Genomic DNA, 16,418 nt, shown 5'->3' with positions numbered 1-16,418 from the left:
ATAAAGATGTTAAACAAATATATATAAATAAATAAATTCGACCTTCTTTTTAAATGGTTATTTTAAAACTAAATGATTCAAGAACAGAATGATGATTATTGCATGATTGTTGCTGGAAGTAGTTGTGTTGTACGGAGGAGGGGATGTTAAATAATGATTCACGCTGGGTGTTCCCCATGCTGCGCACATGACCGTTAGGATGGTTAGTATCTTTTTTTTTATTGAAGTAATGTTGGTTTGTAACATTATGTAAGCTTCATGTATACAACATTATATCTTCTATATGCCCTATAGGCTGCTCACAATCCAAAGTTTCGTTTCTTTCCATCACCAAACAGTTGGTTCCTTTCACCTGTTTTGCCCCACCCCTTCTCATCTGGCAACCACTGCTGTGTTCTCTGTATCTACCTGTTTTTGTTGGTTGTTCATTTATTTTGTTTTCCTGTTCGTGTTGTTTTTAGATTCCACATATGAGTGATATCATACAGTATTTATCTTTCTCTGTCTTATTTCACTTAGCATGAGACCTTCAAGGTCAATTCATATCGTTGCAAATGACAAGACTTCATCTTTTTATGGCCGAGTAATATTGTGTATATATAGACACACCACATCTTCTTCATCCATTCATCCATTGATGGGCACTTGGGTTGTTTCCATATCTTGGCAATTGTAAATACTGCCGCAGTGAACATATGGTTGAGATCTTTCAGAAAAATGAATGAAAGAGAATGAAAGCATGTCCAGTAAAGCCGATCAGTATTTCTGTTGATCTGATTTCTGTCCATGTGAAACCCATGTGCTTTCAAATGCTACATAGAATTGAAGTACTGACCTATTAGGGTCTTCTTGAGAGTGGACAAAGAATTGTCCTCTACCCTAATATTTTAAACTTTAACTGAATTCTACGTAAAGAACAGTTACATGTGGTTCGTGTACAACATGGTGAATTATCACAGCCATTTGTACCCAGATCAAGAAGTAAACCATGCACGGTACCGGGCAGCTCCCCTGTGCCTCCTTCTAGTCAAGATCTGCATTCACCCCCATCCCAAGCATAAGCACCGACCTGACTTCTCAGCAAGGTTAGTTTTGCCTGTTTTGGGATGTTAAGTGATGGAATTCATTATACACTGCATACAGTGAAGACTAATTTTTAACCCATCTCTCAGTTTTGATTCTGACTGGAAACATTTGATATATTCCAGAACGTGGCAGTTAAACATGTTGGCAACTCGCAGTGGTAGATGAAGAAAAATCCCCAGTCTATTTCATGTGTGGCTTCGCTAATAGAAACATTGGCCGTCAAGGCAGTAACATTTAACGTGCTTGCTTCTATAATAAAAAAACGTAACCAACCTAATTATGATCTCACTTGTTGGGCTTTAGAATTTCATTTGGAAGGCAGTTAGTCGTGTAGAAATTAAATTGGAGTTTGTGTTTGTATCGAAGCAGTCATGTTCATTTGAAGCTAGAGTAGCTGATAGGCTTAAAGTGTGGTCAATAAACAGGATATATGACATAGGAGCTTTTAACTGGATTTGGGTTGGAAACCATGACATTGCAATGCAATCTCATTGCATCAGTTTATTATATACAGGGTACTATTTTCTGAGTATTAAGTGTGTCTCATCTATAGGGACAGAATGGATGGGATGTTGAATAGTTGAATTTTGGACTACGGGGATCTGAAATTGCCCTTCATGTTATAGGGGAAATTCAGTCCTCAGTTTGAAGGCCTTTGGGAATGTTGAACTGTTAAATTAATATAAAATATTATTTGGAAAAAATAGCCTTCCTTGCAGCCATTGTCCATGGTGAGAATATGTACACTCACTCCTTTCTGGATCTGTCAGAGGTTGGCTTCTTCACCACGAGCTTGGTGGCCAAGTTGGGAGGCTGGTGTGGCTCGTACCGAGGTGTGATGTGGCAGCAGGCCACACGGGACGTGAAGAGCATTTGTCATGCAGCTTCTGTTGGTCCCAGCAGAGATGAAAATGAGCAGTTCTAGCAGAATTACTAAGTCAGGACGGTTTGTCTCTGGGAAGCTGCTTTTTGCTCACTTGATTTTTGGGATTTGTGAGAAAACATTCTTCTTTTTCTCCCCCCACCTCCGCCGCCTTAGTAGTTTCTAACCATCTTCTCTAATTAAAACAGGGAAGAATCTTCTATGCCTTATTTTTTTGAAACTTGTTTGTATCCAGTTACTATATCTAAATCTGCCCGTCTTTTGCATTTTCAAGCCTCTGAGGCAGGAGAGGCAGTGCTTGAAAATAAAAACCATTTCGGGGTATTATATCTGAGATGGGAATCAGATCACGCCACTCCTGGGATTCAGGCTCTTCAAAATTACTCAATTACAGGGGAGCCCTAAGTCCTGCTGTGGCGTCAAGGTCCCTGGTCACCTTGTCTTGCCGTCCAAGACTCATCTTGGCCCCCTGCCTCCCCTTCTGTTCCAGGTGTGCAGGGCAACAGTTCCCTTGACTGTTGCTGGTCACTGGTACCTCTGCTCCACGCACAGGCTCCCACCCCACGCTGGGGATGCCTTCCTCCACCATCTTCTTTTCGTCTTTCAGGACTCCTTCCAGGGTTTCCTTTTTCAGAGAATGCTTTCTTGATCCCCCTGGATAGGATGTGATGGGTTTCTTCTGTGTTCTCGTGATTATCCTGTGTCTATTATGTACTCTTGCTTTTGTACACTGGCATCCAGAACAGTGCCCTGCATGTAGTAGGTGCTCAGCAAACACTGGTTGAATCAGTGGGTAGATTCCACTTTTATGTTATAGTCTAATGATCCATTGACGTGTGTGTCTCCCCGCTACAGTTTGAGGGCCAGGATCATGTCTCTTCATCACATACTCAGTCCCTGGCAGAAGTACTCAAAAATGTTTGAATGGCAGGGAGGAAAGGCCGGTCTGGCGGGGAGAGCATTTTAGAGACGCGGGAGAGTTTTTCTTGCACCGCAGTCGTTTGTATTGTCTTGAGTGTATGGGCAGAACCTCTTGTGGCTTTGTGATCAGGTGCAAGGGAATCCCAGAATGCTCTGGGGCAAGAACTATACCCTCAAACTCCCCCATCCCCCTGCCTTGTTTTTCTTTTTGATTGATTGGCTGCGTTGGGTCTTCGTTGCTGTGCACGGGCTTTCTCTAGTTGTATAGAGCCGTGGCTACTCTTCGTTGAGGTGCGTGGGCTTCTCATTGTAGTGGCTTCTGTTGTTGGGGAGCACAGGCTCTAGGCGCACGGGCTTCAGTAGTTGTGGCACTCGGGCTCAGTAGTTGTGGCTCGCGGGCTCTAGAGCGCAGGCTCAGTAGTTGTGGCGCACGGGCTTAGTTGCTCTGCGGCATGTGGGATCTTCTTGGACCAGGGCTCGAACCCGTGTCCCCTGCATTGGCAGGTGGATTCTTAACCACCGTGCCACCGGGGAAGTCCCCCTGCCTTGTTATTCAAATGGGAATGCCTCTGCATCTGGGCAAGTGTTGGTGAAAGTGTTCATCTCTCAGAGAAAATGCCTGACGCTGATGTCCATTACCCTGCTGATTGCTAATGCAGGAAAACATCAGGAAAAAAGAAAAACTTAGAAAACAGTGGCTTATGTAAAGGCAGCATTAATTATCATCCCTAAAGGGAAATAACTGTCATTTTTACATGATGACTGTACAGCCCAGTAAAGGCTCTATGTTTTGCACATCTTATTTCTACAGTAGTTTTGGTATAAGCGCTTACCTGGATTCAGGTACCCAGCCCCTAGAATCATATCCTAGTGGTGTTTTTTCAGTTCCCAGAAAAAGAGATGAAGGGATGGGATAGAGCTTTCCCAAATTTGAGTCTTTTTTTCCCCGTAACCTGCTCAGATCTGTGGCAATCACTTATTTACCAGTAAGTGCCATGGGTGGTGAAAAGAATAACCAAGGAAAAAACATTCTGTAGGAAAGCAGGGAGATGTGACTCTTTAATATTTTCTGCATTCTTCTGAGATGCTGAGGCCTCTGCCCACAACATGTTCCCTGTCCTGCCAGTCGGATTGTTCCTGGTTCAGAAGAAGGGCATCCAAGGGATCCCCTGGTGTCCCAGAGCCCAAGACATTCGGAGTTCTGCTGCTTCACACATTTGGGGACTCCTGGATTACAAACAGAGGCATGTTGCCTGAGGCCCGTGGCTTACAGGGTGTGGCTCCCTGCTGCCAACCTGGGGGAAAGAAAATGAGAGAGAAGACTGATTCCTAAACACATTCCTAACCCTGCTTCTCCCCAAACTGGAGAATTGAGCAGATCATCGTACATGGTCCAGGCAAAGCCCGTTATGATCTCTCTATCTCTCTATCTATCTATCTATCTGTCTATGTATCTATGTATCTATATATCTATCAGCATCATGTTGCATGCGGGATCTTAGTTCCCCAACTAGGGAATCAAACCCACACCCCCTGCACTGGCAGTGTGGAGTCTTAACCACTGCACCACCAGGGATGTCCCAAATCCCGTTATGACTTTAGCTGGAATGTGTAGGCCTGCTTTGGAGTGATAGTTACTCTGAATGGAGCACCCTGCGCTGGCCTGAGGACGTGGGAGAGTTGCTCAGTCTCCTGGGCAGAAAGAACACAGGTGAGGGCTAAGCAGCCCTAGGACAGCCACTGCCATCAAGAAAGTTCACCTGGCAGGGAAGCTCTTGTCTGTAAAGGCTGCCCATCTCTGTTATGCTGTGACACAATGCCACCTGAGAGGGACCTTCTCTCTCCCAGGGCTAAGGCCGGTAGGCTCTGTCAGTCACCATGAGCTTGTCCTCGGTGTCACTACCCTTGTCCAGAGAAAGAGAAAAGTTGGCTTTGACCACCGTGAAAGTATTGAAGGCAGCCTTAGGGGTGAGATTTCAGGCAAGGGTGAGGGTATCCTCTCCCTCCCTCTACCCCACCCCCCCTTCAAGGAAGGAACCCCATGTCCCACTCAAGCCTGAATTCCACTAGGGGGGCTAAGTGCCCCCTCCGCCAGACCAGGGAGGGATGTTTGTGCCCAGACCTGAATGGTGGTGGAGTCAAGGTGGTATCCAGGATGAGGTGCCCGAGGCAGGAACACGCGTGGCCCAGTGTGAGGGCTGTGTGGGCGGGGGAGGGAGCAAGATGCTGAGTTTGGAGGGCAGGTAGTGCTGGAACATGGAGAACCTCGTTGGGCGGTGCGGAGTTAAGGGTTTTATTCTGATTGGGATGGATGTGTGGAGGGTTTTGAGCAGGGACGTGACCTGATCTGATTTCTGTTTTACAAACGTCATTTAGCTTGTGTGGAGAACTGGCTGTAAGGAAGCCTAGAGGTCAGGTAGGAAAGACAGTTGTCCAATGTAAGGTGATGGAGGCATAGACCCAGGGGAGGGGAGGGACACGGTGATAAGGAATTGGATACCTCAGTTCAGAATGATCTGGTGCGTCTCTCTCTTCATCTCCCACCCTTTTCCCATGTTGATTTCACTCCAGAAACACACATCTTCTTGTTCGTCCCCCAGATCTACACTCACTGTATTTTTAATATCATTGACCATTTCCCTAAATTATGCATACGTACACGTGCAGTACACGCACACACTTGTCCCTTCTCTGGCTTTCTCTCCTGCTGCCATGTAAGTGCCCTGAGGGCAAGCAGAAACTTGCTCGGATTTATTGCCAAGTCCCAAGTGCCTGGCATGCTCAAAAGCGTTACTAAAAGAGGACGTGAAATGGAAGGACAGCCAGCTGATGACCTTATTACGTCGTTTATATTTGAAAACTCACCACCATGACTGCTGAGGTTTTAATTGCAGTACTAAGAACACTGAGAACATCAACCTTTACTACTAATTTAATAAAAGTGAAGAAGTACCTATGTAGCACTTTTGAGTTTAAATAATTGGGGAAAAAGAAGGGAGAAGGGATTCGTGTCACCCGTGGAGCCATTCTGCCTGCAGTAAGGGAGATGATAATGAAAAGGAACAACTCTGAGTCTATTCATTTATTGCAGGGAAATTTATCCTTTCATTTACATCTAGAACCATCCAGCTGCTAATTTGTGTTTTTGTTGGAAAAGACTTTCAGGAAAATAGTTCATCTTCCCCAGTGCTGTAGTGTTCTCAAACTTGGCCTTCCTGAGCTACAGTCAAAACCGGATAAATCTATCGTCAGAAAGCATGCAGTCTTCCCCAAGGAGCTCAGCATGTGGCCATTCTAAGGATGGAGAATGGGAGCCAGTGGGGATGGGGAAGGGTAGTGACCTGTGGCCCTTGGAGGGGTTGGTGGCCAGCAGTCACGCCTTTTCCTCTGGACTTCTGGCTAAGGGGTGGCTTCAGAGACAGAGGAACGTGCTTTGAATCCTGGCACCTTGACCATGTGACCTTGCCACATGAGCTTGCCATGTGACCTCAGGCAAATTCCTTAACCTCTCTGTGCCTTGGTGCTTTCATTTATAAAGGGAATAATGACAGTACTCACCCTGTGAGGTTGCTATGAGGAGTGAGTGAGTTAATACACGTAGAAGATCTTAGAACCATGTCTGAGATAGCAATTATTCAAAACATTTTAGCTGTTACTAGTATTGAATGGGGGAAATTTTCTTTTTTGTGTGTGGTATTGAAATATAGTTTATTTACAATGTTGTGTTTCTGGTATGCAGCAAAGTGACTCAGTTATATATACATATATATGTGTGTGTATATATACACACATTTTTTCCTATTTTTTTATTATGATTTATTACAGGAGATTGAATATAGTTCCCTGTACTACACAGTAGGACCTTGTTGCTTTATCTATTTTATAGGTAGTAGTATAGGTCTGCTAATCCCAAACTCCTAATTTATTCCTCCCCCATCCCTTTTCCCCTTTGGTAAACATAAGTTTGTTTCCTATGTCTGTGAATCTGTTTCTGTTTTGTAAAAAAAAAAAAAAGTTCATTTGTATCATATTTTAGATTCCACATACAAGGGATATCACATGCTATTTATCTTTCTCTTTCTGGCTTAATTCACTTGGTATGATAATACCTAGATCCATCCATGCTGCTGCAAATGGCAATATTTGAACTGGGGGAAAATTTCTAGTCATTAACATTTAGCATGAATTTTAGCAGATAAAAGCTACGTTATGTGGAGCTGAGTATTGAAGCCGTGTGTAGCACTTGAGTGAGCTGGGAATTTGTGTCGGGGGAGTTCTGACACCAGCTGCTGGACTGCAATGCAGTTCTGCTGCTAATCGCCTGGAGTTGGTGCAGATCGCATAAGTTAAAGGGTCTGGTCCCAACAACATGGCCCCCACTTCAGATGCCAACTGCAAGTGGGGTCCCCAGGCCACTAACACTTCTGACTGGCTACAAATTTGGGGGGCTCCCATGACTCCCTCAGGCTCGAATTCTCTTGAATGACTCAGAACTCAGGACAGTGCTATACTTACGATCATACTTTAATTTTAAAGGATATAGATCAGGCATCCAAATAGACATAGGTGAGGTCTGAGAGGATTCCAAATGCTGAGCTTCCATGCCCTCTCCCTGTGGGGTTAGAGTGTGTCACCTTCCTGGCACACCATTGTATTCAACAGCCAGGAAGCGCCACTGAGCCTGGTGTCCAGAGATTTTATTGGGGTTTCATTGTGTGGCATGATTGATTGAATCATTGGCCACGTGGACGGACTCAGTCTCCAGCCTCCTTCCTCTTCCCAGGATTGGGCTGCCTCAAAGCCCCACCCCCTCTAATCGCATGGTTGGTCTTACTGGTGATCAGCCCTCAATCTGAGTCTTCTCATTTTATGTAATCTCAGGTGTGACTCAAGGGGCTCATGAATAGTAAAGACCCTTCGCTTACTCGGGAAGTTCCGAGGATTTATAGTCTGCCTTTCAGGAACCAGGGACAAAGACGAGTCAGATTCTTCATTGTACAGGGAGGGGATTATATTTGAGTTAGCGAAATACAAGATGGTGGCCTGGGAAGTGAGCCGAGCCCTCGTCTTGGTGCGGCCCCTCTAATCCTGGGTCTGTCAGGTTGGGTTTATGGTTAGGCAGTAGCGTGTGATTCGCCTTGATAGCTCTAGCTTTCCTTTCTTTAGAATAGCTGTATATGGTCTCATGGTGATTAAGCTGTCTTTGGGGATCTTATAGTGACCTTCTATTAAATAAGTCACGAAGACAGCATTTCTGAATTTGAGTCTTTTTAAAACTGTTTTGTGATGCTCGGAATACAGGGAGCCACTGAGTGGTCAGAAGCTGTCTTTCTGGCTCCCAGAGGTACCCTTCTCAACAAGTGTATCCCAGATCTGGCTTTTGGCTGGGCAGTCTTTCTGTGTCTGGTGTTCTTGGCCCTGAAAACCTGAGTTCTGCTCATGCACAGGCTCGTGGGAAGACCTTTCTTGTGGTTGTGTTTGCTATGCTCACCTGGTTTCCCCATTCGTTCTTTGATTCCTGTACAGGGGTGGTTTTTATAGTACATTCCTTGGAGCCTGTTTTTCCTTTGTCATTCAAAGTGCTCACTTATGTGAACATCGGTACAAGTCCTTCCCTGCAATGAAAGATTGTTTCTAGAAGCATTTTCATCTCTTCTTGAGCATTTGTATCCCCTCTCAACGTCTGCTGGGTGGCATTACCCAGAAAGGCTTATGAGGATCTGATGAGGGCCCAGATGGCTGAAGCGCCCTAACTGTTGTCATCTTCCCACCTGAAACTCTGTAGCCATTAAAGAACAACCCCTGCTTCCTCCTACCCGCCCCCCCGTCCTCCCCCAGCCAACCCCTGGCAACCACCGTTTTTCTTTCTGCCTTTCTTTGCCTTTGCCTGTTTTGGGTACTTCACATCAGTGGAATCATATGATACTTGTCCTTTTGTGACTGACTTCTTTTATTTATAGCCTAATGTCTTCAAGGTTCATCCATATTGTAGCATGTGCCAGAATTTTCCTCCTGTTTAAGGCTAAATATTCCATTGCGTATGTATACCTTATCTTGTTTATCCACTCCTCTGTCGATGGACACTTGAGTTGCTTCCACCGTTTGGTTTTGTGAACATAGGTGTTCAAGTGTCTGTTCCAGTTCTTTCAGTACTTTAGGCCGTCTCTATACCAAGAAGTGGAATTATTGGGTCCCTAATCCTTTATTACACAAGGAAACAAATAAGCCACTTCCTTTTATGTGATTAGTGTGACCAGGCAAATAGTTACATGCCAGAGTAATAAACCCAGGTCACTTGCCGATGAGCGAGCCAGTGGGAAGTTAATAGTCTGCTTTCAGATTTGGTTTGCTAGAATGGACGACTGTGTTTATCACTTACGGGATGGCCCACCATTTGTGATATTCAACATGTAAATAAAGGTCAGGGTGTGATAAAGGGCAGGTTGTGTTTCCAGTGATCTCTCCACCGGATGTTAATCTTATCCCTTCTCTCCTTCTTCCTGATCGTTCCCCGTGTGGTTGTATGGTCTAGTGGTCAAGAGCCTGGACTCTGGAACCAGATTACATGGGTTCAAACTTTAGCTCCTCCAGTTACCACATGGGCAGATGACCTCACCTTCCTGTGCTTCCTTTTCCCCATCCATACAGTGGGGTTAAGAATACAGCCCTACTTCACAAATGTAAATCTCTTAGAACAGTGACTGGTACATAGTAAGTGCCTGGTGAATGTCTTGGTTGAATTATTATTATTATTCCTGTTATTATTAGCAGTGGTCATGTGCACCTGTCTGATTGGCAAATCATTTTTTAAGTGACAATAAAATATAGATGATAAAAACTTTGGTAAGAGCATAGGGTATAGGAGCATTCATTTTTTATTTTATTTTTTTTTTAATTTATTTTATTTTTGGGCTGCTTTTTGGGTCTTCATTGCTGCACGCAGGCTTTCTCTAGTTGCAATGAGCGGGGGCTACTCTTTGTTGCGGTGCGTGGGCTTCTCATTGCGGTGGCTTCTCTTGTTGCAGAGCACAGGCTCTAGGCGTGCGGGCTTCAGTAGTTGTGGCACGTGGGTTCAGTAGTTGTGGCTCGGGGGCTCTAGAGCGCAGGCTTAGTAGTTGTGGTGCATGGGCTTAGTTGCTTCACGGCATGTGGGATCTTCCCAGACCAGGGCTCGAACCCGTGTCCCCTGCATTGGCAGGCGGATTCTCAACCACTGCGCCACCAGGGAAGCCCTATAGGAGCATTCTTATACCTTGCTAATAGGGAGCATAAGTTGGCATAACTTTTCTGAAAGAAAATGTAGGAATATTACTACATCAAAAGCCTAAAAATCTTCTTATTTGATTTGGTCATTCCTTTATTGTAAGCAGATATCTGAAATTGCAAAGGTAAGAATGAGGAACAGTTCATTGTTGTGTTATTTTCTAATAGAGAAAAATTGGGAGAAAAATAAATGCCTAATACTGTGGAGATTATTTAAGTAAAACATGGTGAAATAGGGGAGTACTATTTAGCTTTTAAATTGTGGTGGAAAGATATTTATTATCATGAGAAAGCATTTAAAATGTGTTATTAAGATATAAAAGCAGACTCTAAGAAAGCAAATATATTTTTGTGATACATACATGTGTGTATCCACACTGCGTGTGTGTGTGTATGAAATATACCAAAATCTTAGCAGTGTGAGTGGTGGAATGATAACATTTAAAATTTTTTTTGTAATTTTCTGGTTATTTGGCACTGAACAAATTTTTGGCGTTGGACAAGCATTATGTTTCTATTAGAGAAAAAGGTAGTAACTTCACTTGGAAAAAGAAGATTCCGGTTGGTTATGTGAGGCTCAAAGAGCCTCGGAGGGAGAACGCTGCAGAGTGGCCAGTGTGATAGGGGTTCCGACACCCAGTGATTGGCTGTCTTGTCCCTTGGTGGCTGGCCTTGTGCCCAGCCGCTGAGGTGCCGCCAGAGCCCTCTGCCCAGCCAAACTCCAGAGTTCCGCCTTGAATGTGAGCCCCTCAAAGTCTTTTGGCGTCAGTGGATACAGGGCCGGCTCCCCTCCCTTACACGCCCAGAGTCCTCGTGGTTTCTTAAGGAGTCTCTAACTGAGACGCTGTGGGGTTTGCTCGGATTCCTGAACGTTTGGGAGGAGGGTGTTATTTAATCAAGCTCAATGAAAGCTGGCTTCTGCCGGATCCCAGTTTTGGATCCCATTTTCCAGTCTCATTAAGTCTTTCTGGTATGTCCAATGCAGGCATTTATGTCCTTGTAGTTTTGTGCATAAACGGGTAAAAATAAACTCGCTCGCTTCTCAGCATTGATCCTAAGCAGTATATCTTCCAGTGGACATGGGTGCCAGATGGCGTGGCACCTCCTACCGGGTTAATGAACAGGCATTTGCCGGGCACCTTGACTTTCTCTTGAATCCTTCTGTGCACCTTAAACATGAAACTCTGCCAGTGGCCATTTGCATTCGCTTTTTTTCTTTTTCTCCTCTCCCTCTTTGGATTTTTTAGGAAGGAGAAGGAGGTGACGCTGTCTCTCTGGAATAACTTCCCATGGGTCGAATTAGTTTTATTGCTAGTGTTGTGTAGATATGTCTCCCTAAATAAACACACATTGTGCCAACTTCTGGGAAAAGTACATTTCTGCTCAGAGCTGTCTGCAAGTGTAGCTTAAAATAGTTTTATTGCCTCCGGTGGAATAGGATGCCTGTAGGTATTGGTGTGAAGGGGGCTAGGAAAATGATGCTGGTGGCTGTAATACCACTTTCCTTAAGGTGTTCCACATCCGTTCTCTGTCACTCCTTCCCGCTGCAACCTTGGGTGGTAATAAGGAGGCAGGTTGTAGAATATTAACTCTGTAAAAAAATTTTTTAGGGACTTCCCTGGTGGCGCAGTGGTTAAGAATCCGCCTGCCAATGCAGGGGACACGGGTTCGAGCCCTGGTCTGGGAAGATCCCACATGCCAGGCAGCAACTAAGCCAGTGCGCCACAACTACTGAGCCTGTGCTCTAGAGCCCGTGAGCCACAACTACTGAAGCCCACGTGCCACAACTAATGAAGCCTGCATGCCTACAGCCCGTGCTCCGCAACAAGAGAAGCCACCTCAGTGAGAAGCCCACGCGCTGCAACAAAGAGTAGCCCCCGCTCGCCACAACTACAGAAAGCCCACACACAGCAAGGAAGACCGAGTGCAGCCAAAAATAAGTATATAAGAAAAATTTTTTTTATTGCAGTATGGTTGATCTACAATATCGTGTTAGTTTCAGATGGACAGCACAGTGATTCAGTCATATATATATATATATATATATATATATATATATACATACATACATACATACATACATACATACATACACATACTCCTTTTCAAATTCCTTTCCCTTATAGATTATTACAAAATATTGAGTAGAGTTCCCTGTGCTATACAGTAGATCCATGTTGGTTATCCATTTTATATACAGTAGTGTGTATATGTAGAAATATTACCTCTGAAGTCCACCCAATGATCAGTCAACAGCTTAAAAACAATGAGATGTCTGTCTGGGTGCTGTGCAGTAATAAATTTTTTTTAAAAAGTATTTTTGTATGGTGAAGCAGACAATGATCAGAACCAGCTAAGAGACTGTTTTTTGTTGTTTGCTTTTTAATTTATTTTGGCTGCGTTGGGTCTTCGTTGCTGCACGCGAGCTTTCTTTAGTTGCGGCGAGCGGGGCCTACTCTTTGTTCTGATGTGCAGCCTTCTCATTGCGGTGGCTTCTCTTGTTGCGGTGCACGGGCTCTAGGCTCGTGGGCTTCAATAGTTGCGGCACGCGGGCTTGGTAGTTGTGGCGCACGGGCTTAGTTGCTCCGCGGCATGTGGGATCTTTCCGGACCAGGGCTCTAACCCGTGTCCTCTGCCTTGGCAGGCGGATTCTTAACCACTGCGCCACCAGGGAAGTCCCAGTAATAAATGTTTGAATTAATCGAATCTTTGGCTCACAGGCTGTGCAAGAAATGGTGGGGGCATGTTTAGAATCCAAGAGCTTTGGTCCTGCCCGCGTGAATTCCTTCCCTTCCCCAGGAGGTGTAGGTCCCTCAGGCGACATATGGTGGACACAGTTTTGCTCCGATTGTTTAAGTAGGTTCTGAGATACTGCCTCCTTCACCAGCCCTTCTAGTGGTAGGAGTGTTCCTCTGCGCTGCCCTCACTTTCTGCACTGGTGAGGGCCCTGGTGGGATGTCCTCTGGCGTTTATGCCTCTCCACGATGTTAGGTGGTATTTTGTGGTTCAAATGGTCCAGACAACCCCAAGACCCTCGCTTCGGGAAGCCAAGAGAGTGGTGAAGTTGGGAGCTCTTTTACCAATATCCAGAAGCCTTTTCTCCTTGATCTGAGTGACTTGCTCAGGTTCTTAACGTCCACCAGCATTTTATTAGTGGCTGAGGCTTTGAAGGTCACATATCTATTTTATTTTCATGGTCTCTGACCTGAAATATCCCCAGGATACGGTTGGCATTGGGGTCATGCATAATGGAGTTTGTCCACCTCCGGGACAAACACTGTTTGGAATATTCCTGTCAACTGTTTGGGTTAATTTCTCACCCACCTGAGAGGGTGACCTGAATCTGAATTAGAAGTCATTATACTAGAATTGAAACTTTGTTCGTCTTCAACAAATGTAATACGCTCAGTATTTTTAAACTTGACTTAGAAAAAAGTTTCAAGGATGAATTTCCTGTTCTGGAGAAGGATTCGTCTTTTCAAAGGTTCTGAAAGAGTCTTTTGATTTTAGTCTGGGCATTGTCTGTAACTTCGTACATTTTTATCCACTTAGGTTAGAGTGTAATTTTCTAGAAGTTATCCTAGAAATTACAGAGGGAAGAAAGATTCAGATAAACATTTAATCACGGAGTCAGAAATGTCCCATAGTACCCTGTTTCTATCTCCAATATGGGATGAAGCATGTAGTTTTATAATTTATGTATGTAGGCCCCTCTGTTTCCTTCACTAACTGTGAGCTCCTTTGGAATGGGTTTCCTTTAGCCTCACTCATTTTTGTATTCCTAGTAAATACCTACTGCGTTAAGTGAATGTCATTGTAAAATTTGCCTGGAGCCTTTTTAATGTCTATAATTTTTGTTGTATTTGATGCCTGGGTGTGTGTGTGTGTGGTGTGTGTGTGTGTGTGTGTGTGTGTGTGTGTGTTTTGGGAAGAACTTCTGGATGGGCTGGATGATCTCCTTTCCCTGAGTTGGTTTTCTTTGTGTAGATTGTATTAAGGAGTAGTCTTTATTCTTTGTGCTGTGCTGGAGACACCCTGGGTTAGATCTTTAAGGACTGGGGAGTCTAGGCTTTGCTATGCCCATAACAGGCTTGTGTTCTCCAGCAGGTCACTTAATATATCTGGGCATCTAGAACAGATGATCTTGAAGGTCCCTCAACCATTAAAGTGCTGCGAGCTTCAGAATAAGATACACCTTGTTTATTTTTGGCAACTCCAGGGTAAAAGTCTTAGATGATCCTTATGGAATTAAAAGTAACTCTCCCCCAGCTTATCATTTGAGGTGGGTCCCCTTAGGCTCCTGTTCTATACTCTGGACATGGTATTCTTTGATAGTTGAATTTTCTCATGGCCCGTATTGTTCTTTAACCTTTTGTTAGACATTTGTTTAGTCCCCGGGCCAAGCTATAAGCAAGCAGCAGAAGTGGAAATTTCCACTGAGTGTAGAATTGGTCCAAATTTGCCTTGTGCTTGGGAATTGTGACCCATGACCTATCCTTGGTGTTTGTGAAAATATTGTTTCCTTTATCTTTGAAAAGAGATTTTAGGCTGTTGCTTCCGGTGCTCAAGTACTAGCATGGGATGTGTGTATAATTTTTTCCTTCAGATCTTTAGGTAAAAACAAATCTATATAGTATCTAAGGGAACTTTTAAAAATATTGTTTAATGTGTGTATGTTTTTGACTCAATGTAGGATCTGTTTTCAAAGCAAAACGATCATTTAAAAAATATGACTGCTCAGACTTCTTAGTGAGCTAGCTGTTTTTCTAAGGTGCAAAATTGTCTTTCCATTAAGTGCAACTTTTAATAAATGATAGTTGATGCTCGTAAGTGCCGTGGATCTTTAACTCCGCCTTTATCCTTAATATCTGAGCCTCCTATCTTAACAGACTAAGGTATAATAGTTTATGGGGGATATTTGTGGTTATTTGATTTACATGGAGATATCCTTAAAGTATAGGCTCTGCTTTTGAATTTTCGACAATTTTGAAATTACTCTCAAGATAGCATTGACACAGTTCATTCAACAGTTTCATTCATTAGTTCACCAGACATTCATTGCTTTCTTACTATGCCAGGTACTGAGATGCATGCAGTGGAGGGCGGTGGTGATCAGGGTTACAAAGATGAATAAGCTGTTCAGCTGTTCTTGGCATCAAGAACCCAGCAGACTCAAAGATTAACAGGCATATGTACTACAATATAACTCCAGTCCATTTCTAAAAATGTCCTCTAAGCCCTTAGGAGTTGGGACATTTTTACATTTGAATCTGGCTGTGATGTTGAGGAATCTTCTAGGTCAGGAAGGGCCTTCCAGGCAGAGGGAACAGCATTAGCATTGGAGAAGTGATACTAGACTTGTTCCAGAAACTGTGAATCGTTTACATGGTAATTACTGGTAGAAGATTCACTTCAAAAGGTAGATGGAGGCGTTGATTGGCCAAAAGACAAAAGCTTGTATTTTCAGATAGGTCTAGCACTTAAAGTTTTGATGCTTGGGATTAAGGGGAGATTTTTGAGTCTCCTGACATAACTTGCTATCCTTTGGAGCCGCAGGTGATAATATCTGCCATATTGATAGGCTGAGGAGGAAGAAGAAGTATGAAAGGATCGCTTCTCGAGCAGTAGTTTTGATAGCCCATGTAGGAAAGAAAAGCCTGTATTAGGGTACACGTGCAGCTGCTCTAACAGAAACCCAAGACAGTAGTGACTTAAACAACCTAGAGTTTAGTTTTCTTTCCTGTTCAAGTTGGCTAGAATGGCAGTTCTCTTCTGTTAAAGGCTCAGGGCCTGGGCTCCTTCAATTGGGTTGCATCTCCCACACATTTCTTCAACTCTTACCCCACTGGGCAGAATTTGATCACACTGCCACCTACTGCAGGAGCTGCTTGTGCTCTGCTCAGTTTCCGTTTCTGTGGAAGGAGTGGAGAATGGTTTTGGGGGGAACAGTAGCAGTCCATCACAGCCCTGTTTGGACCTTGTCCTCTGCAGCTGAAACTACTGGTAACTACAAATAAATGGTTCTTTAAACCCTGAGTCATCAAGAAGGGTAGGCACGGCGTACTTTCTCAGAGTGCTTCACACTGAAAAATGAGACAGGTTTTACTCTCTCTGTCTGCGTCTTCAGACACCCTGAGCGCACGAGCTGGCCTCCAGCTGCCCTCCGTGAGCTTCAGCATCATGGGCAATACAAATGCCTGGGCGGACAGGCACACTGCATGCTCTCAAGGTCTGTCCAGCTCTGAAGATTTCTAGCATTCCAACC

At 44.2% G+C, this 16,418-nt stretch overlaps 1 protein-coding gene across 2 annotated transcripts in view; it reads left to right on the top strand.

Moving 5' to 3' along the window:
* LOC149743804 (alpha-1,6-mannosylglycoprotein 6-beta-N-acetylglucosaminyltransferase A) overlaps positions 1-16,418 on the top strand; it is a 239,955-nt gene that overhangs the window by 65,186 nt on the left and 158,351 nt on the right. The window lies entirely within an intron of this gene.

This window comes from Delphinapterus leucas, unplaced genomic scaffold, assembly GCF_059928025.1.
Source record: "Delphinapterus leucas isolate spDelLeu-1000000601 "Yukka" unplaced genomic scaffold, BTC_Dleu_Yukka2 spDelLeu_asBTCV2_sq78, whole genome shotgun sequence".
Classification (NCBI taxonomy): Eukaryota; Metazoa; Chordata; class Mammalia; order Artiodactyla; family Monodontidae; genus Delphinapterus; species Delphinapterus leucas.
This window is presented reverse-complemented; position numbering and strand designations above follow the sequence as displayed.